Source organism: Eschrichtius robustus, chromosome 9, assembly GCF_028021215.1.
Source record: "Eschrichtius robustus isolate mEscRob2 chromosome 9, mEscRob2.pri, whole genome shotgun sequence".
Lineage (NCBI taxonomy): Eukaryota > Metazoa > Chordata > Mammalia > Artiodactyla > Eschrichtiidae > Eschrichtius > Eschrichtius robustus.
The window spans coordinates 98,690,753-98,712,294 of NC_090832.1; positions in this window are offsets into that span (position 1 = coordinate 98,690,753).

The window sequence follows — 21,542 nt, forward strand, 5'->3', positions numbered from 1 at the left end:
GCCTCAACCAAGGAACGCCCTAGTTAGGCCTCGGGGCCGGTGCCTCTTCAAAAGCCTGCAGTGCTAGAGGAAAAACTCTGCTTTAGTTGCAATACGAACGCAAGCCGATTTTCTCCTGGAGGCAGGGTGACTTCAGGTAGGAGGTCCTGGAAGGAAGGCGAAGCCTAGTGTTTTCCTCAATGCAGCTCAGACTAGGGAATGTGTGCGCGATTTCCACAGCAAGTTGGAACTTGCCAAAACGGAGCTCGTCAACCTGTGCGAGTGCTGTTCGATCAAGATCTCCTAAGAAAGACTGCAGTGTGTTGCCCATGACTCAGCAGGCACAGAGGAACTCCGAGGGACATATGGGCCACGTTGTTGCTCAGCAGGCCTACAGGAGTGTGGAGGATCTCAGTGATCTTGGAACGAAAAGGATGCTCACCCGAGGGGCCTAGGAGTGCTGAAAAGTGTACTTCCTTTAAAATAAAGCAGAACAGCGACTAAGAGCTCATGGAAAGAGCTGCATGCCTCCCTTTCTGTCTGGCTACTCAGGGCCTTACCTCGAGGCAGGGACTCACGTTGAGATTCCCTTTAGCTCTAGAGCATGGCAAGATGAGTCCCACCCCGGATAATGAAGCACCCTGTGTAGCCAGAGAAAACTCATTTTCTTCCCAGACCAATGCCTACAATAGCCAGGGTCCTGTCAACAGCAGAGAATTCAGGGAGCTTCAAGGCAGCATGAATGGAGCTTTCAAAATGGATAAGCAAGTCTACTACCAACATGCCCACATTTCCCTAGGCACAAACAGCATACATCCCTGTGGTTTCACACAACTCAAAAGAGACACAGATTACACACTGCTTCCTTCCCTGAATCAAATTCTCGTGGCAGGGTGTTCTGCATCTAGTGAACTGCCTCAACCAAGGAACGCCCTAGCTAGGCCTCTGGGCTCGTGCCTATTCAAAAGCTTGCAGTGCTATAGGAAGAACTGTGCTTTAGTTGCAATAGGAAGCAAGGCGTCGTTCTCCTGGAGGCAGGGTGACTTCAGGTAGGAGTTCCTGGAAGGAAGGGGAAGCCTAGTGTTTTTCTCAGTGCAGCTCAGACTAGGGAATGTGTGCGACTTCCACAGCAAGTCGGAACTTGCCAGAACGGTGCTCGTGAACCTGTGCGAGTGCTGTGAAACCAAGATATCCCAAGAAAGAGTGCAGTGTGTTGCCCATGACTCAGCAGACACAGAGGACCTCCGAGGGACCTAAGGGCCTCGTTGTTGCTCAGCAAGCCAACAGGGGTGTGGAGGTACTCAGTGATCTTGGTACTAAAATGAGGCTGCCCCGAGGGTCCTAGGAGTGCTGAAAAGGCTACTTCCTTTAATATAAAGGAGAACAGCGACTAAGAGCTCATGGAAAGAGCTGCATGCCTCCCTTTCTGCATGGCTACTCAGGGCCTTACCTCGAGGCAAGGACTGACGTTGAGATTCCTTATAGCTCTAGAGCATGGCAAGATGAGTCCCAGCCCTGGGTATGAAGCACACTGGGTAGCCAGAGAAAACTCATTTTCTCCCCAGACCAATGCCTACAATAGCCAGGGGCCTGTCCACAGCAGAGAATTTCAGGGAGCTTCACGGCAGCAAGAATGGAGGTTTCCAAATGGGAAACAAGGCTATTACCATCATATACCCCCATTTCCGTGGGCACAGGCAGCATACATCTCTGTGGTTTCTAACAAGTCAAAAGAGACCCAGAGTACACACTGGTTGCTTCCCTGAATCAACTTCTCGAGGCAGGGTGTTCTACCTCTAGTGAACGGCCTCACCAGGGAAAGCCCTAGCTAGGCCTCTGGGCCCTTGCCTATTCAAAAGCCTGCAGTGCTACAGGAGAAACTGTCCTTCAGTTGCAATAGGAACGCAGCCGTCTTTCACCTGGAGGCAGGGTGACTTCAGGTAGGAGGTCCTGGATGGAAGGAGAAGCCTAGTGTTTTTCTCTGTGCAGCTCAGACTAGGGAATGAGTGTGACTTCCACGGCATGTTGGAACTTGCTAGAACGGTGCTCGTCAATCTGTGCGATTGCTGGCTAAATCCAGATGTCCCAATAAGAGTGCACTGTGTAGCCCTTCACTCGGCATACACACTGTGAGTCGGAAAGCTCCTGGCCTGGATAGTGCTTAGAATGGCCAGGTGAGACTGAGGGTACTCGGTTGTTCTTGCAGGGAATAAGTTTACCAGACGAGGCACCTAGGTGTCCTAAAAAGCCTACTGGCGTTCAAATGCTGCAGAGCAGCGACTACGGCCTCATGGAAACTGCTACACGCCTCTGCTTGTGCATAGCATTTCAGGGCCTTACCTCGAGGCAAGTTCTCACGTTGCTTGCCCTGTGAGCGACACAGCATGTTAGGATGCTGTATTTCTCCTTGACTAGAGTGACTTCAGGAACGAGGTCCTCGATCAATTCTAAGCAGAGTGTTTCCTCAGAGCAGCTCAGACGAGGGCAATGTCGAAGACTTCCAGGGCATGTTGGACTGCCTAGAAATGTGGTTCTGATGCTGTTCGAGGGTTCTGGAAATGTAGCTCTCCTGAAGTAACGTATAGTGTGTTGCCCGAGACTCGGCAGACACAGAGGGCCTCCGAGGGACGTATGGGACTCAATGCTGCTCAGCAGGCCCACAGGGGTGTGGAGGGAGTCAGTGATCTTGGAAGCAAAATGATGCTCACCCGAGAGACCTAGGAGTCCTGAAAAGGGTCCTTCCTTTAATATAAAGCAGAACCTCCACTAAGAGCTCATGGAAAGAGCTGCATGCCTCCCTTTCTGCAGGGCTACTCAGGGCCTTACCTCGAGGCGAGGACTCACGTGGAGATTCCCTTTGGCTCTAGAGCATGGCAAGGTGAGCCCCACCCCGGCCAGTGAAGCTCCGTGTGTAGCCAGAGAAAACTCATTTTCTTCCCAGACCCATGGCTACAGTGGTCACGGGGCGGTCAACAGCAGAGAATTTCAGGGAGCTTCACGGCAGCAAGAATGGAGGTTTCCAAAGAGAAAAGCAAGGCTAGTACCATCACGACCCCATTTCCATGTGCACAGGCAGCATCCAAAACTCTGGTTTCTCACAAGACAAAAGAGACACAGCGTACCCACTAGTTCCTTCCCTGAAGCAACTTCTCGAGGCACGGCGTTCTGCATCTAGTGCACGGCCTCAACCAAGGAACGCCCTAGTTAGGCCTCGGGGCCGGTGCCTCTTCAAAAGCCTGCAGTGCTAGAGGAAAAACTCTGCTTTAGTTGCAATACGAACGCAAGCCGATTTTCTCCTGGAGGCAGGGTGACTTCAGGTAGGAGGTCCTGGAAGGAAGGCGAAGCCTAGTGTTTTCCTCAATGCAGCTCAGACTAGGGAATGTGTGCGCGATTTCCACAGCAAGTTGGAACTTGCCAAAACGGAGCTCGTCAACCTGTGCGAGTGCTGTTCGATCAAGATCTCCTAAGAAAGACTGCAGTGTGTTGCCCATGACTCAGCAGGCACAGAGGAACTCCGAGGGACATATGGGCCACGTTGTTGCTCAGCAGGCCTACAGGAGTGTGGAGGATCTCAGTGATCTTGGAACGAAAAGGATGCTCACCCGAGGGGCCTAGGAGTGCTGAAAAGTGTACTTCCTTTAAAATAAAGCAGAACAGCGACTAAGAGCTCATGGAAAGAGCTGCATGCCTCCCTTTCTGTCTGGCTACTCAGGGCCTTACCTCGAGGCAGGGACTCACGTTGAGATTCCCTTTAGCTCTAGAGCATGGCAAGATGAGTCCCACCCCGGATAATGAAGCACCCTGTGTAGCCAGAGAAAACTCATTTTCTTCCCAGACCAATGCCTACAATAGCCAGGGTCCTGTCAACAGCAGAGAATTCAGGGAGCTTCAAGGCAGCATGAATGGAGCTTTCAAAATGGATAAGCAAGTCTACTACCAACATGCCCACATTTCCCTAGGCACAAACAGCATACATCCCTGTGGTTTCACACAACTCAAAAGAGACACAGATTACACACTGCTTCCTTCCCTGAATCAAATTCTCGTGGCAGGGTGTTCTGCATCTAGTGAACTGCCTCAACCAAGGAACGCCCTAGCTAGGCCTCTGGGCTCGTGCCTATTCAAAAGCTTGCAGTGCTATAGGAAGAACTGTGCTTTAGTTGCAATAGGAAGCAAGGCGTCGTTCTCCTGGAGGCAGGGTGACTTCAGGTAGGAGTTCCTGGAAGGAAGGGGAAGCCTAGTGTTTTTCTCAGTGCAGCTCAGACTAGGGAATGTGTGCGACTTCCACAGCAAGTCGGAACTTGCCAGAACGGTGCTCGTGAACCTGTGCGAGTGCTGTGAAACCAAGATATCCCAAGAAAGAGTGCAGTGTGTTGCCCATGACTCAGCAGACACAGAGGACCTCCGAGGGACCTAAGGGCCTCGTTGTTGCTCAGCAAGCCAACAGGGGTGTGGAGGTACTCAGTGATCTTGGTACTAAAATGAGGCTGCCCCGAGGGTCCTAGGAGTGCTGAAAAGGCTACTTCCTTTAATATAAAGGAGAACAGCGACTAAGAGCTCATGGAAAGAGCTGCATGCCTCCCTTTCTGCATGGCTACTCAGGGCCTTACCTCGAGGCAAGGACTGACGTTGAGATTCCTTATAGCTCTAGAGCATGGCAAGATGAGTCCCAGCCCTGGGTATGAAGCACACTGGGTAGCCAGAGAAAACTCATTTTCTCCCCAGACCAATGCCTACAATAGCCAGGGGCCTGTCCACAGCAGAGAATTTCAGGGAGCTTCACGGCAGCAAGAATGGAGGTTTCCAAATGGGAAACAAGGCTATTACCATCATATACCCCCATTTCCGTGGGCACAGGCAGCATACATCTCTGTGGTTTCTAACAAGTCAAAAGAGACCCAGAGTACACACTGGTTGCTTCCCTGAATCAACTTCTCGAGGCAGGGTGTTCTACCTCTAGTGAACGGCCTCACCAGGGAAAGCCCTAGCTAGGCCTCTGGGCCCTTGCCTATTCAAAAGCCTGCAGTGCTACAGGAGAAACTGTGCTTCCGTTGCAATAGGAACGCAGCCGTCTTTCTCCTGGAGGCAGGGTGACTTCAGGTAGGAGGTCCTGGATGGAAGGAGAAGCCTAGTGTTTTTCTCTGTGCAGCTCAGACTAGGGAATGAGTGTGACTTCCACGGCATGTTGGAACTTGCTAGAACGGTGCTCGTCAATCTGTGCGATTGCTGGCTAAATCCAGATGTCCCAATAAGAGTGCACTGTGTAGCCCTTCACTCGGCATACACACTGTGAGTCGGAAAGCTCCTGGCCTGGATAGTGCTTAGAATGGCCAGGTGAGACTGAGGGTACTCGGTTGTTCTTGCAGGGAATAAGTTTACCAGACGAGGCACCTAGGTGTCCTAAAAAGCCTACTGGCGTTCAAATGCTGCAGAGCAGCGACTACGGCCTCATGGAAACTGCTACACGCCTCTGCTTGTGCATAGCATTTCAGGGCCTTACCTCGAGGCAAGTTCTCACGTTGCTTGCCCTGTGAGCGACACAGCATGTTAGGATGCTGTATTTCTCCTTGACTAGAGTGACTTCAGGAACGAGGTCCTCGATCAATTCTAAGCAGAGTGTTTCCTCAGAGCAGCTCAGACGAGGGCAATGTCGAAGACTTCCAGGGCATGTTGGACTGCCTAGAAATGTGGTTCTGATGCTGTTCGAGGGTTCTGGAAATGTAGCTCTCCTGAAGTAACGTATAGTGTGTTGCCCGAGACTCGGCAGACACAGAGGGCCTCCGAGGGACGTATGGGACTCAATGCTGCTCAGCAGGCCCACAGGGGTGTGGAGGGAGTCAGTGATCTTGGAAGCAAAATGATGCTCACCCGAGGGGCCTAGGAGTCCTGAAAAGGGTCCTTCCTTTAATATAAAGCAGAACCTCCACTAAGAGCTCATGGAAAGAGCTGCATGCCTCCCTTTCTGCAGGGCTACTCAGGGCCTTACCTCGAGGCGAGGACTCACGTGGAGATTCCCTTTGGCTCTAGAGCATGGCAAGGTGAGCCCCACCCCGGCCAGTGAAGCTCCGTGTGTAGCCAGAGAAAACTCATTTTCTTCCCAGACCCATGGCTACAGTGGTCACGGGGCGGTCAACAGCAGAGAATTTCAGGGAGCTTCACGGCAGCAAGAATGGAGGTTTCCAAAGAGAAAAGCAAGGCTAGTACCATCACGACCCCATTTCCATGTGCACAGGCAGCATCCAAAACTCTGGTTTCTCACAAGACAAAAGAGACACAGCGTACCCACTAGTTCCTTCCCTGAAGCAACTTCTCGAGGCACGGCGTTCTGCATCTAGTGCACGGCCTCAACCAAGGAACGCCCTAGTTAGGCCTCGGGGCCGGTGCCTCTTCAAAAGCCTGCAGTGCTAGAGGAAAAACTCTGCTTTAGTTGCAATACGAACGCAAGCCGATTTTCTCCTGGAGGCAGGGTGACTTCAGGTAGGAGGTCCTGGAAGGAAGGCGAAGCCTAGTGTTTTCCTCAATGCAGCTCAGACTAGGGAATGTGTGCGCGATTTCCACAGCAAGTTGGAACTTGCCAAAACGGAGCTCGTCAACCTGTGCGAGTGCTGTTCGATCAAGATCTCCTAAGAAAGACTGCAGTGTGTTGCCCATGACTCAGCAGGCACAGAGGAACTCCGAGGGACATATGGGCCACGTTGTTGCTCAGCAGGCCTACAGGAGTGTGGAGGATCTCAGTGATCTTGGAACGAAAAGGATGCTCACCCGAGGGGCCTAGGAGTGCTGAAAAGTGTACTTCCTTTAAAATAAAGCAGAACAGCGACTAAGAGCTCATGGAAAGAGCTGCATGCCTCCCTTTCTGTCTGGCTACTCAGGGCCTTACCTCGAGGCAGGGACTCACGTTGAGATTCCCTTTAGCTCTAGAGCATGGCAAGATGAGTCCCACCCCGGATAATGAAGCACCCTGTGTAGCCAGAGAAAACTCATTTTCTTCCCAGACCAATGCCTACAATAGCCAGGGTCCTGTCAACAGCAGAGAATTCAGGGAGCTTCAAGGCAGCATGAATGGAGCTTTCAAAATGGATAAGCAAGTCTACTACCAACATGCCCACATTTCCCTAGGCACAAACAGCATACATCCCTGTGGTTTCACACAACTCAAAAGAGACACAGATTACACACTGCTTCCTTCCCTGAATCAAATTCTCGTGGCAGGGTGTTCTGCATCTAGTGAACTGCCTCAACCAAGGAACGCCCTAGCTAGGCCTCTGGGCTCGTGCCTATTCAAAAGCTTGCAGTGCTATAGGAAGAACTGTGCTTTAGTTGCAATAGGAAGCAAGGCGTCCTTCTCCTGGAGGCAGGGTGACTTCAGGTAGGAGTTCCTGGAAGGAAGGGGAAGCCTAGTGTTTTTCTCAGTGCAGCTCAGACTAGGGAATGTGTGCGACTTCCACAGCAAGTCGGAACTTGCCAGAACGGTGCTCGTGAACCTGTGCGAGTGCTGTGAAACCAAGATATCCCAAGAAAGAGTGCAGTGTGTTGCCCATGACTCAGCAGACACAGAGGACCTCCGAGGGACCTAAGGGCCTCGTTGTTGCTCAGCAAGCCAACAGGGGTGTGGAGGTACTCAGTGATCTTGGTACTAAAATGAGGCTGCCCCGAGGGTCCTAGGAGTGCTGAAAAGGCTACTTCCTTTAATATAAAGGAGAACAGCGACTAAGAGCTCATGGAAAGAGCTGCATGCCTCCCTTTCTGCATGGCTACTCAGGGCCTTACCTCGAGGCAAGGACTGACGTTGAGATTCCTTATAGCTCTAGAGCATGGCAAGATGAGTCCCAGCCCTGGGTATGAAGCACACTGGGTAGCCAGAGAAAACTCATTTTCTCCCCAGACCAATGCCTACAATAGCCAGGGGCCTGTCCACAGCAGAGAATTTCAGGGAGCTTCACGGCAGCAAGAATGGAGGTTTCCAAATGGGAAACAAGGCTATTACCATCATATACCCCCATTTCCGTGGGCACAGGCAGCATACATCTCTGTGGTTTCTAACAAGTCAAAAGAGACCCAGAGTACACACTGGTTGCTTCCCTGAATCAACTTCTCGAGGCAGGGTGTTCTACCTCTAGTGAACGGCCTCACCAGGGAAAGCCCTAGCTAGGCCTCTGGGCCCTTGCCTATTCAAAAGCCTGCAGTGCTACAGGAGAAACTGTGCTTCCGTTGCAATAGGAACGCAGCCGTCTTTCTCCTGGAGGCAGGGTGACTTCAGGTAGGAGGTCCTGGATGGAAGGAGAAGCCTAGTGTTTTTCTCTGTGCAGCTCAGACTAGGGAATGAGTGTGACTTCCACGGCATGTTGGAACTTGCTAGAACGGTGCTCGTCAATCTGTGCGATTGCTGGCTAAATCCAGATGTCCCAATAAGAGTGCACTGTGTAGCCCTTCACTCGGCATACACACTGTGAGTCGGAAAGCTCCTGGCCTGGATAGTGCTTAGAATGGCCAGGTGAGACTGAGGGTACTCGGTTGTTCTTGCAGGGAATAAGTTTACCAGACGAGGCACCTAGGTGTCCTAAAAAGCCTACTGGCGTTCAAATGCTGCAGAGCAGCGACTACGGCCTCATGGAAACTGCTACACGCCTCTGCTTGTGCATAGCATTTCAGGGCCTTACCTCGAGGCAAGTTCTCACGTTGCTTGCCCTGTGAGCGACACAGCATGTTAGGATGCTGTATTTCTCCTTGACTAGAGTGACTTCAGGAACGAGGTCCTCGATCAATTCTAAGCAGAGTGTTTCCTCAGAGCAGCTCAGACGAGGGCAATGTCGAAGACTTCCAGGGCATGTTGGACTGCCTAGAAATGTGGTTCTGATGCTGTTCGAGGGTTCTGGAAATGTAGCTCTCCTGAAGTAACGTATAGTGTGTTGCCCGAGACTCGGCAGACACAGAGGGCCTCCGAGGGACGTATGGGACTCAATGCTGCTCAGCAGGCCCACAGGGGTGTGGAGGGAGTCAGTGATCTTGGAAGCAAAATGATGCTCACCCGAGGGGCCTAGGAGTCCTGAAAAGGGTCCTTCCTTTAATATAAAGCAGAACCTCCACTAAGAGCTCATGGAAAGAGCTGCATGCCTCCCTTTCTGCAGGGCTACTCAGGGCCTTACCTCGAGGCGAGGACTCACGTGGAGATTCCCTTTGGCTCTAGAGCATGGCAAGGTGAGCCCCACCCCGGCCAGTGAAGCTCCGTGTGTAGCCAGAGAAAACTCATTTTCTTCCCAGACCCATGGCTACAGTGGTCACGGGGCGGTCAACAGCAGAGAATTTCAGGGAGCTTCACGGCAGCAAGAATGGAGGTTTCCAAAGAGAAAAGCAAGGCTAGTACCATCACGACCCCATTTCCATGTGCACAGGCAGCATCCAAAACTCTGGTTTCTCACAAGACAAAAGAGACACAGCGTACCCACTAGTTCCTTCCCTGAAGCAACTTCTCGAGGCACGGCGTTCTGCATCTAGTGCACGGCCTCAACCAAGGAACGCCCTAGTTAGGCCTCGGGGCCGGTGCCTCTTCAAAAGCCTGCAGTGCTAGAGGAAAAACTCTGCTTTAGTTGCAATACGAACGCAAGCCGATTTTCTCCTGGAGGCAGGGTGACTTCAGGTAGGAGGTCCTGGAAGGAAGGCGAAGCCTAGTGTTTTCCTCAATGCAGCTCAGACTAGGGAATGTGTGCGCGATTTCCACAGCAAGTTGGAACTTGCCAAAACGGAGCTCGTCAACCTGTGCGAGTGCTGTTCGATCAAGATCTCCTAAGAAAGACTGCAGTGTGTTGCCCATGACTCAGCAGGCACAGAGGAACTCCGAGGGACATATGGGCCACGTTGTTGCTCAGCAGGCCTACAGGAGTGTGGAGGATCTCAGTGATCTTGGAACGAAAAGGATGCTCACCCGAGGGGCCTAGGAGTGCTGAAAAGTGTACTTCCTTTAAAATAAAGCAGAACAGCGACTAAGAGCTCATGGAAAGAGCTGCATGCCTCCCTTTCTGTCTGGCTACTCAGGGCCTTACCTCGAGGCAGGGACTCACGTTGAGATTCCCTTTAGCTCTAGAGCATGGCAAGATGAGTCCCACCCCGGATAATGAAGCACCCTGTGTAGCCAGAGAAAACTCATTTTCTTCCCAGACCAATGCCTACAATAGCCAGGGTCCTGTCAACAGCAGAGAATTCAGGGAGCTTCAAGGCAGCATGAATGGAGCTTTCAAAATGGATAAGCAAGTCTACTACCAACATGCCCACATTTCCCTAGGCACAAACAGCATACATCCCTGTGGTTTCACACAACTCAAAAGAGACACAGATTACACACTGAATCAAATTCTCGTGGCAGGGTGTTCTGCATCTAGTGAACTGCCTCAACCAAGGAACGCCCTAGCTAGGCCTCTGGGCTCGTGCCTATTCAAAAGCTTGCAGTGCTATAGGAAAAACTGTGCTTTAGTTGCAATAGGAAGCAAGGCGTCCTTCTCCTGGAGGCAGGGTGACTTCAGGTAGGAGTTCCTGGAAGGAAGGGGAAGCCTAGTGTTTTTCTCAGTGCAGCTCAGACTAGGGAATGTGTGCGACTTCCACAGCAAGTCGGAACTTGCCAGAACGGTGCTCGTGAACCTGTGCGAGTGCTGTGAAACCAAGATATCCCAAGAAAGAGTGCAGTGTGTTGCCCATGACTCAGCAGACACAGAGGACCTCCGAGGGACCTAAGGGCCTCGTTGTTGCTCAGCAAGCCAACAGGGGTGTGGAGGTACTCAGTGATCTTGGTACTAAAATGAGGCTGCCCCGAGGGTCCTAGGAGTGCTGAAAAGGCTACTTCCTTTAATATAAAGGAGAACAGCGACTAAGAGCTCATGGAAAGAGCTGCATGCCTCCCTTTCTGCATGGCTACTCAGGGCCTTACCTCAAGGCAAGGACTGACGTTGAGATTCCTTATAGCTCTAGAGCATGGCAAGATGAGTCCCAGCCCTGGGTATGAAGCACACTGGGTAGCCAGAGAAAACTCATTTTCTCCCCAGACCAATGCCTACAATAGCCAGGGGCCTGTCCACAGCAGAGAATTTCAGGGAGCTTCACGGCAGCAAGAATGGAGGTTTCCAAATGGGAAACAAGGCTATTACCATCATATACCCCCATTTCCGTGGGCACAGGCAGCATACATCTCTGTGGTTTCTAACAAGTCAAAAGAGACCCAGAGTACACACTGGTTGCTTCCCTGAATCAACTTCTCGAGGCAGGGTGTTCTACCTCTAGTGAACGGCCTCACCAGGGAAAGCCCTAGCTAGGCCTCTGGGCCCTTGCCTATTCAAAAGCCTGCAGTGCTACAGGAGAAACTGTGCTTCAGTTGCAATAGGAACGCAGCCGTCTTTCTCCTGGAGGCAGGGTGACTTCAGGTAGGAGGTCCTGGATGGAAGGAGAAGCCTAGTGTTTTTCTCTGTGCAGCTCAGACTAGGGAATGAGTGTGACTTCCACGGCATGTTGGAACTTGCTAGAACGGTGCTCGTCAATCTGTGCGTTTGCTGGCTAAATCCAGATGTCCCAATAAGAGTGCACTGTGTAGCCCTTCACTCGGCATACACACTGTGAGTCGGAAAGCTCCTGGCCTGGATAGTGCTTAGAATGGCCAGGTGAGACTGAGGGTACTCGGTGTTCTTGCAGGGAATAAGTTTACCAGATGAGGCACCTAGGTGTCCTAAAAAGCCTACTGGCGTTCAAATGCTGCAGAGCAGCGACTACGGCCTCATGGAAACTGCTACACGCCTCTGCTTGTGCATAGCATTTCAGGGCCTTACCTCGAGGCAAGTTCTCACGTTGCTTGCCCTGTGAGCGACACAGCATGTTAGGATGCTGTATTTCTCCTTGACTAGAGTGACTTCAGGAACGAGGTCCTCGATCAATTCTAAGCAGAGTGTTTCCTCAGAGCAGCTCAGACGAGGGCAATGTCGAAGACTTCCAGGGCATGTTGGACTGCCTAGAAATGTGGTTCTGATGCTGTTCGAGGGTTCTGGAAATGTAGCTCTCCTGAAGTAACGTATAGTGTGTTGCCCGAGACTCGGCAGACACAGAGGGCCTCCGAGGGACGTATGGGACTCAATGCTGCTCAGCAGGCCCACAGGGGTGTGGAGGGAGTCAGTGATCTTGGAAGCAAAATGATGCTCACCCGAGGGGCCTAGAGGTCCTGAAAAGGGTCCTTCCTTTAATATAAAGCAGAACCTCCACTAAGAGCTCATGGAAAGAGCTGCATGCCTCCCTTTCTGCAGGGCTACTCAGGGCCTTACCTCGAGGCGAGGACTCACGTGGAGATTCCCTTTGGCTCTAGAGCATGGCAAGGTGAGCCCCACCCCGGCCAGTGAAGCTCCGTGTGTAGCCAGAGAAAACTCATTTTCTTCCCAGACCCATGGCTACAGTGGTCACGGGGCGGTCAACAGCAGAGAATTTCAGGGAGCTTCACGGCAGCAAGAATGGAGGTTTCCAAAGAGAAAAGCAAGGCTAGTACCATCACGACCCCATTTCCATGTGCACAGGCAGCATCCAAAACTCTGGTTTCTCACAAGACAAAAGAGACACAGCGTACCCACTAGTTCCTTCCCTGAAGCAACTTCTCGAGGCACGGCGTTCTGCATCTAGTGCACGGCCTCAACCAAGGAACGCCCTAGTTAGGCCTCGGGGCCGGTGCCTCTTCAAAAGCCTGCAGTGCTAGAGGAAAAACTCTGCTTTAGTTGCAATACGAACGCAAGCCGATTTTCTCCTGGAGGCAGGGTGACTTCAGGTAGGAGGTCCTGGAAGGAAGGCGAAGCCTAGTGTTTTCCTCAATGCAGCTCAGACTAGGGAATGTGTGCGCGATTTCCACAGCAAGTTGGAACTTGCCAAAACGGAGCTCGTCAACCTGTGCGAGTGCTGTTCGATCAAGATCTCCTAAGAAAGACTGCAGTGTGTTGCCCATGACTCAGCAGGCACAGAGGAACTCCGAGGGACATATGGGCCACGTTGTTGCTCAGCAGGCCTACAGGAGTGTGGAGGATCTCAGTGATCTTGGAACGAAAAGGATGCTCACCCGAGGGGCCTAGGAGTGCTGAAAAGTGTACTTCCTTTAAAATAAAGCAGAACAGCGACTAAGAGCTCATGGAAAGAGCTGCATGCCTCCCTTTCTGTCTGGCTACTCAGGGCCTTACCTCGAGGCAGGGACTCACGTTGAGATTCCCTTTAGCTCTAGAGCATGGCAAGATGAGTCCCACCCCGGATAATGAAGCACCCTGTGTAGCCAGAGAAAACTCATTTTCTTCCCAGACCAATGCCTACAATAGCCAGGGTCCTGTCAACAGCAGAGAATTCAGGGAGCTTCAAGGCAGCATGAATGGAGCTTTCAAAATGGATAAGCAAGTCTACTACCAACATGCCCACATTTCCCTAGGCACAAACAGCATACATCCCTGTGGTTTCACAAAACTCAAAAGAAACACAGATTTCACACTGAATCAAATTCTCGTGGCAGGGTGTTCTGCATCTAGTGAACTGCCTCAACCAAGGAACGCCCTAGCTAGGCCTCTGGGCTCGTGCCTATTCAAAAGCTTGCAGTGCTATAGGAAGAACTGTGCTTTAGTTGCAATAGGAAGCAAGGCGTCCTTCTCCTGGAGGCAGGGTGACTTCAGGTAGGAGTTCCTGGAAGGAAGGGGAAGCCTAGTGTTTTTCTCAGTGCAGCTCAGACTAGGGAATGTGTGCGACTTCCACAGCAAGTCGGAACTTGCCAGAACGGTGCTCGTGAACCTGTGCGAGTGCTGTGAAACCAAGATATCCCAAGAAAGAGTGCAGTGTGTTGCCCATGACTCAGCAGACACAGAGGACCTCCGAGGGACCTAAGGGCCTCGTTGTTGCTCAGCAAGCCAACAGGGCTGTGGAGGTACTCAGTGATCTTGGTACTAAAATGAGGCTGCCCCGAGGGTCCTAGGAGTGCTGAAAAGGCTACTTCCTTTAATATAAAGGAGAACAGCGACTAAGAGCTCATGGAAAGAGCTGCATGCCTCCCTTTCTGCATGGCTACTCAGGGCCTTACCTCAAGGCAAGGACTGACGTTGAGATTCCTTATAGCTCTAGAGCATGGCAAGATGAGTCCCAGCCCTGGGTATGAAGCACACTGGGTAGCCAGAGAAAACTCATTTTCTCCCCAGACCAATGCCTACAATAGCCAGGGGCCTGTCCACAGCAGAGAATTTCAGGGAGCTTCACGGCAGCAAGAATGGAGGTTTCCAAATGGGAAACAAGGCTATTACCATCATATACCCCCATTTCCGTGGGCACAGGCAGCATACATCTCTGTGGTTTCTAACAAGTCAAAAGAGACCCAGAGTACACACTGGTTGCTTCCCTGAATCAACTTCTCGAGGCAGGGTGTTCTACCTCTAGTGAACGGCCTCACCAGGGAAAGCCCTAGCTAGGCCTCTGGGCCCTTGCCTATTCAAAAGCCTGCAGTGCTACAGGAGAAACTGTGCTTCAGTTGCAATAGGAACGCAGCCGTCTTTCTCCTGGAGGCAGGGTGACTTCAGGTAGGAGGTCCTGGATGGAAGGAGAAGCCTAGTGTTTTTCTCTGTGCAGCTCAGACTAGGGAATGAGTGTGACTTCCACGGCATGTTGGAACTTGCTAGAACGGTGCTCGTCAATCTGTGCGATTGCTGGCTAAATCCAGATGTCCCAATAAGAGTGCACTGTGTAGCCCTTCACTCGGCATACACACTGTGAGTCGGAAAGCTCCTGGCCTGGATAGTGCTTAGAATGGCCAGGTGAGACTGAGGGTACTCGGTTGTTCTTGCAGGGAATAAGTTTACCAGACGAGGCACCTAGGTGTCCTAAAAAGCCTACTGGCGTTCAAATGCTGCAGAGCAGCGACTACGGCCTCATGGAAACTGCTACACGCCTCTGCTTGTGCATAGCATTTCAGGGCCTTACCTCGAGGCAAGTTCTCACGTTGCTTGCCCTGTGAGCGACACAGCATGTTAGGATGCTGTATTTCTCCTTGACTAGAGTGACTTCAGGAACGAGGTCCTCGATCAATTCTAAGCAGAGTGTTTCCTCAGAGCAGCTCAGACGAGGGCAATGTCGAAGACTTCCAGGGCATGTTGGACTGCCTAGAAATGTGGTTCTGATGCTGTTCGAGGGTTCTGGAAATGTAGCTCTCCTGAAGTAACGTATAGTGTGTTGCCCGAGACTCGGCAGACACAGAGGGCCTCCGAGGGACGTATGGGACTCAATGCTGCTCAGCAGGCCCACAGGGGTGTGGAGGGAGTCAGTGATCTTGGAAGCAAAATGATGCTCACCCGAGAGACCTAGGAGTCCTGAAAAGGGTCCTTCCTTTAATATAAAGCAGAACCTCCACTAAGAGCTCATGGAAAGAGCTGCATGCCTCCCTTTCTGCAGGGCTACTCAGGGCCTTACCTCGAGGCGAGGACTCACGTGGAGATTCCCTTTGGCTCTAGAGCATGGCAAGGTGAGCCCCACCCCGGCCAGTGAAGCTCCGTGTGTAGCCAGAGAAAACTCATTTTCTTCCCAGACCCATGGCTACAGTGGTCACGGGGCGGTCAACAGCAGAGAATTTCAGGGAGCTTCACGGCAGCAAGAATGGAGGTTTCCAAAGAGAAAAGCAAGGCTAGTACCATCACGACCCCATTTCCATGTGCACAGGCAGCATCCAAAACTCTGGTTTCTCACAAGACAAAAGAGACACAGCGTACCCACTAGTTCCTTCCCTGAAGCAACTTCTCGAGGCACGGCGTTCTGCATCTAGTGCACGGCCTCAACCAAGGAACGCCCTAGTTAGGCCTCGGGGCCGGTGCCTCTTCAAAAGCCTGCAGTGCTAGAGGAAAAACTCTGCTTTAGTTGCAATACGAACGCAAGCCGATTTTCTCCTGGAGGCAGGGTGACTTCAGGTAGGAGGTCCTGGAAGGAAGGCGAAGCCTAGTGTTTTCCTCAATGCAGCTCAGACTAGGGAATGTGTGCGCGATTTCCACAGCAAGTTGGAACTTGCCAAAACGGAGCTCGTCAACCTGTGCGAGTGCTGTTCGATCAAGATCTCCTAAGAAAGACTGCAGTGTGTTGCCCATGACTCAGCAGGCACAGAGGAACTCCGAGGGACATATGGGCCACGTTGTTGCTCAGCAGGCCTACAGGAGTGTGGAGGATCTCAGTGATCTTGGAACGAAAAGGATGCTCACCCGAGGGGCCTAGGAGTGCTGAAAAGTGTACTTCCTTTAAAATAAAGCAGAACAGCGACTAAGAGCTCATGGAAAGAGCTGCATGCCTCCCTTTCTGTCTGGCTACTCAGGGCCTTACCTCGAGGCAGGGACTCACGTTGAGATTCCCTTTAGCTCTAGAGCATGGCAAGATGAGTCCCACCCCGGATAATGAAGCACCCTGTGTAGCCAGAGAAAACTCATTTTCTTCCCAGACCAATGCCTACAATAGCCAGGGTCCTGTCAACAGCAGAGAATTCAGGGAGCTTCAAGGCAGCATGAATGGAGCTTTCAAAATGGATAAGCAAGTCTACTACCAACATGCCCACATTTCCCTAGGCACAAACAGCATACATCCCTGTGGTTTCACACAACTCAAAAGAGACACAGATTACACACTGAATCAAATTCTCGTGGCAGGGTGTTCTGCATCTAGTGAACTGCCTCAACCAAGGAACGCCCTAGCTAGGCCTCTGGGCTCGTGCCTATTCAAAAGCTTGCAGTGCTATAGGAAAAACTGTGCTTTAGTTGCAATAGGAAGCAAGGCGTCCTTCTCCTGGAGGCAGGGTGACTTCAGGTAGGAGTTCCTGGAAGGAAGGGGAAGCCTAGTGTTTTTCTCAGTGCAGCTCAGACTAGGGAATGTGTGCGACTTCCACAGCAAGTCGGAACTTGCCAGAACGGTGCTCGTGAACCTGTGCGAGTGCTGTGAAACCAAGATATCCCAAGAAAGAGTGCAGTGTGTTGCCCATGACTCAGCAGACACAGAGGACCTCCGAGGGACCTAAGGGCCTCGTTGTTGCTCAGCAAGCCAACAGGGGTGTGGAGGTACTCAGTGATCTTGGTACTAAAATGAGGCTGCCCCGAGGGTCCTAGGAGTGCTGAAAAGGCTACTTCCTTTAATATAAAGGAGAACAGCGACTAAGAGCTCATGGAAAGAGCTGCATGCCTCCCTTTCTGCATGGCTACTCAGGGCCTTACCTCAAGGCAAGGACTGACGTTGAGATTCCTTATAGATCTAGAGCATGGCAAGATGAGTCCCAGCCCTGGGTATGAAGCACACTGGGTAGCCAGAGAAAACTCATTTTCTCCCCAGACCAATGCCTACAATAGCCAGGGGCCTGTCCACAGCAGAGAATTTCAGGGAGCTTCACGGCAGCAAGAATGGAGGTTTCCAAATGGGAAACAAGGCTATTACCATCATATACCCCCATTTCCGTGGGCACAGGCAGCATACATCTCTGTGGTTTCTAACAAGTCAAAAGAGACCCAGAGTACACACTGGTTGCTTCCCTGAATCAACTTCTCGAGGCAGGGTGTTCTACCTCTAGTGAACGGCCTCACCAGGGAAAGCCCTAGCTAGGCCTCTGGGCCCTTGCCTATTCAAAAGCCTGCAGTGCTACAGGAGAAACTGTGCTTCAGTTGCAATAGGAACGCAGCCGTCTTTCTCCTGGAGGCAGGGTGACTTCAGGTAGGAGGTCCTGGATGGAAGGAGAAGCCTAGTGTTTTTCTCTGTGCAGCTCAGACTAGGGAATGAGTGTGACTTCCACGGCATGTTGGAACTTGCTAGAACGGTGCTCGTCAATCTGTGCGTTTGCTGGCTAAATCCAGATGTCCCAATAAGAGTGCACTGTGTAGCCCTTCACTCGGCATACACACTGTGAGTCGGAAAGCTCCTGGCCTGGATAGTGCTTAGAATGGCCAGGTGAGACTGAGGGTACTCGGTGTTCTTGCAGGGAATAAGTTTACCAGATGAGGCACCTAGGTGTCCTAAAAAGCCTACTGGCGTTCAAATGCTGCAGAGCAGCGACTACGGCCTCATGGAAACTGCTACACGCCTCTGCTTGTGCATAGCATTTCAGGGCCTTACCTCGAGGCAAGTTCTCACGTTGCTTGCCCTGTGAGCGACACAGCATGTTAGGATGCTGTATTTCTCCTTGACTAGAGTGACTTCAGGAACGAGGTCCTCGATCAATTCTAAGCAGAGTGTTTCCTCAGAGCAGCTCAGACGAGGGCAATGTCGAAGACTTCCAGGGCATGTTGGACTGCCTAGAAATGTGGTTCTGATGCTGTTCGAGGGTTCTGGAAATGTAGCTCTCCTGAAGTAACGTATAGTGTGTTGCCCGAGACTCGGCAGACACAGAGGGCCTCCGAGGGACGTATGGGACTCAATGCTGCTCAGCAGGCCCACAGGGGTGTGGAGGGAGTCAGTGATCTTGGAAGCAAAATGATGCTCACCCGAGGGGCCTAGAGGTCCTGAAAAGGGTCCTTCCTTTAATATAAAGCAGAACCTCCACTAAGAGCTCATGGAAAGAGCTGCATGCCTCCCTTTCTGCAGGGCTACTCAGGGCCTTACCTCGAGGCGAGGACTCACGTGGAGATTCCCTTTGGCTCTAGAGCATGGCAAGGTGAGCCCCACCCCGGCCAGTGAAGCTCCGTGTGTAGCCAGAGAAAACTCATTTTCTTCCCAGACCCATGGCTACAGTGGTCACGGGGCGGTCAACAGCAGAGAATTTCAGGGAGCTTCACGGCAGCAAGAATGGAGGTTTCCAAAGAGAAAAGCAAGGCTAGTACCATCACGACCCCATTTCCATGTGCACAGGCAGCATCCAAAACTCTGGTTTCTCACAAGACAAAAGAGACACAGCGTACCCACTAGTTCCTTCCCTGAAGCAACTTCTCGAGGCACGGCGTTCTGCATCTAGTGCACGGCCTCAACCAAGGAACGCCCTAGTTAGGCCTCGGGGCCGGTGCCTCTTCAAAAGCCTGCAGTGCTAGAGGAAAAACTCTGCTTTAGTTGCAATACGAACGCAAGCCGATTTTCTCCTGGAGGCAGGGTGACTTCAGGTAGGAGGTCCTGGAAGGAAGGCGAAGCCTAGTGTTTTCCTCAATGCAGCTCAGACTAGGGAATGTGTGCGCGATTTCCACAGCAAGTTGGAACTTGCCAAAACGGAGCTCGTCAACCTGTGCGAGTGCTGTTCGATCAAGATCTCCTAAGAAAGACTGCAGTGTGTTGCCCATGACTCAGCAGGCACAGAGGAACTCCGAGGGACATATGGGCCACGTTGTTGCTCAGCAGGCCTACAGGAGTGTGGAGGATCTCAGTGATCTTGGAACGAAAAGGATGCTCACCCGAGGGGCCTAGGAGTGCTGAAAAGTGTACTTCCTTTAAAATAAAGCAGAACAGCGACTAAGAGCTCATGGAAAGAGCTGCATGCCTCCCTTTCTGTCTGGCTACTCAGGGCCTTACCTCGAGGCAGGGACTCACGTTGAGATTCCCTTTAGCTCTAGAGCATGGCAAGATGAGTCCCACCCCGGATAATGAAGCACCCTGTGTAGCCAGAGAAAACTCATTTTCTTCCCAGACCAATGCCTACAATAGCCAGGGTCCTGTCAACAGCAGAGAATTCAGGGAGCTTCAAGGCAGCATGAATGGAGCTTTCAAAATGGATAAGCAAGTCTACTACCAACATGCCCACATTTCCCTAGGCACAAACAGCATACATCCCTGTGGTTTCACACAACTCAAAAGAGACACAGATTACACACTGAATCAAATTCTCGTGGCAGGGTGTTCTGCATCTAGTGAACTGCCTCAACCAAGGAACGCCCTAGCTAGGCCTCTGGGCTCGTGCCTATTCAAAAGCTTGCAGTGCTATAGGAAGAACTGTGCTTTAGTTGCAATAGGAAGCAAGGCGTCCTTCTCCTGGAGGCAGGGTGACTTCAGGTAGGAGTTCCTGGAAGGAAGGGGAAGCCTAGTGTTTTTCTCAGTGCAGCTCAGACTAGGGAATGTGTGCGACTTCCACAGCAAGTCGGAACTTGCCAGAACGGTGCTCGTGAACCTGTGCGAGTGCTGTGAAACCAAGATATCCCAAGAAAGAGTGCAGTGTGTTGCCCATGACTCAGCAGACACAGAGGACCTCCGAGGGACCTAAGGGCCTCGTTGTTGCTCAGCAAGCCAACAGGGCTGTGGAGGTACTCAGTGATCTTGGTACTAAAATGAGGCTGCCCCGAGGGTCCTAGGAGTGCTGAAAAGGCTACTTCCTTTAATATAAAGGAGAACAGCGACTAAGAGCTCATGGAAAGAGCTGCATGCCTCCCTTTCTGCATGGCTACTCAGGGCCTTACCTCAAGGCAAGGACTGACGTTGAGATTCCTTATAGCTCTAGAGCATGGCAAGATGAGTCCCAGCCCTGGGTATGAAGCACACTGGGTAGCCAGAGAAAACTCATTTTCTCCCCAGACCAATGCCTACAATAGCCAGGGGCCTGTCCACAGCAGAGAATTTCAGGGAGCTTCACGGCAGCAAGAATGGAGGTTTCCAAATGGGAAACAAGGCTATTACCATCATATACCCCCATTTCCGTGGGCACAGGCAGCATACATCTCTGTGGTTTCTAACAAGTCAAAAGAGACCCAGAGTACACACTGGTTGCTTCCCTGAATCAACTTCTCGAGGCAGGGTGTTCTACCTCTAGTGAACGGCCTCACCAGGGAAAGCCCTAGCTAGGCCTCTGGGCCCTTGCCTATTCAAAAGCCTGCAGTGCTACAGGAGAAACTGTGCTTCAGTTGCAATAGGAACGCAGCCGTCTTTCTCCTGGAGGCAGGGTGACTTCAGGTAGGAGGTCCTGGATGGAAGGAGAAGCCTAGTGTTTTTCTCTGTGCAGCTCAGACTAGGGAATGAGTGTGACTTCCACGGCATGTTGGAACTTGCTAGAACGGTGCTCGTCAATCTGTGCGATTGCTGGCTAAATCCAGATGTCCCAATAAGAGTGCACTGTGTAGCCCTTCACTCGGCATACACACTGTGAGTCGGAAAGCTCCTGGCCTGGATAGTGCTTAGAATGGCCAGGTGAGACTGAGGGTACTCGGTTGTTCTTGCAGGGAATAAGTTTACCAGACGAGGCACCTAGGTGTCCTAAAAAGCCTACTGGCGTTCAAATGCTGCAGAGCAGCGACTACGGCCTCATGGAAACTGCTACACGCCTCTGCTTGTGCATAGCATTTCAGGGCCTTACCTCGAGGCAAGTTCTCACGTTGCTTGCCCTGTGAGCGACACAGCATGTTAGGATGCTGTATTTCTCCTTGACTAGAGTGACTTCAGGAACGAGGTCCTCGATCAATTCTAAGCAGAGTGTTTCCTCAGAGCAGCTCAGACGAGGGCAATGTCGAAGACTTCCAGGGCATGTTGGACTGCCTAGAAATGTGGTTCTGATGCTGTTCGAGGGTTCTGGAAATGTAGCTCTCCTGAAGTAACGTATAGTGTGTTGCCCGAGACTCGGCAGACACAGAGGGCCTCCGAGGGACGTATGGGACTCAATGCTGCTCAGC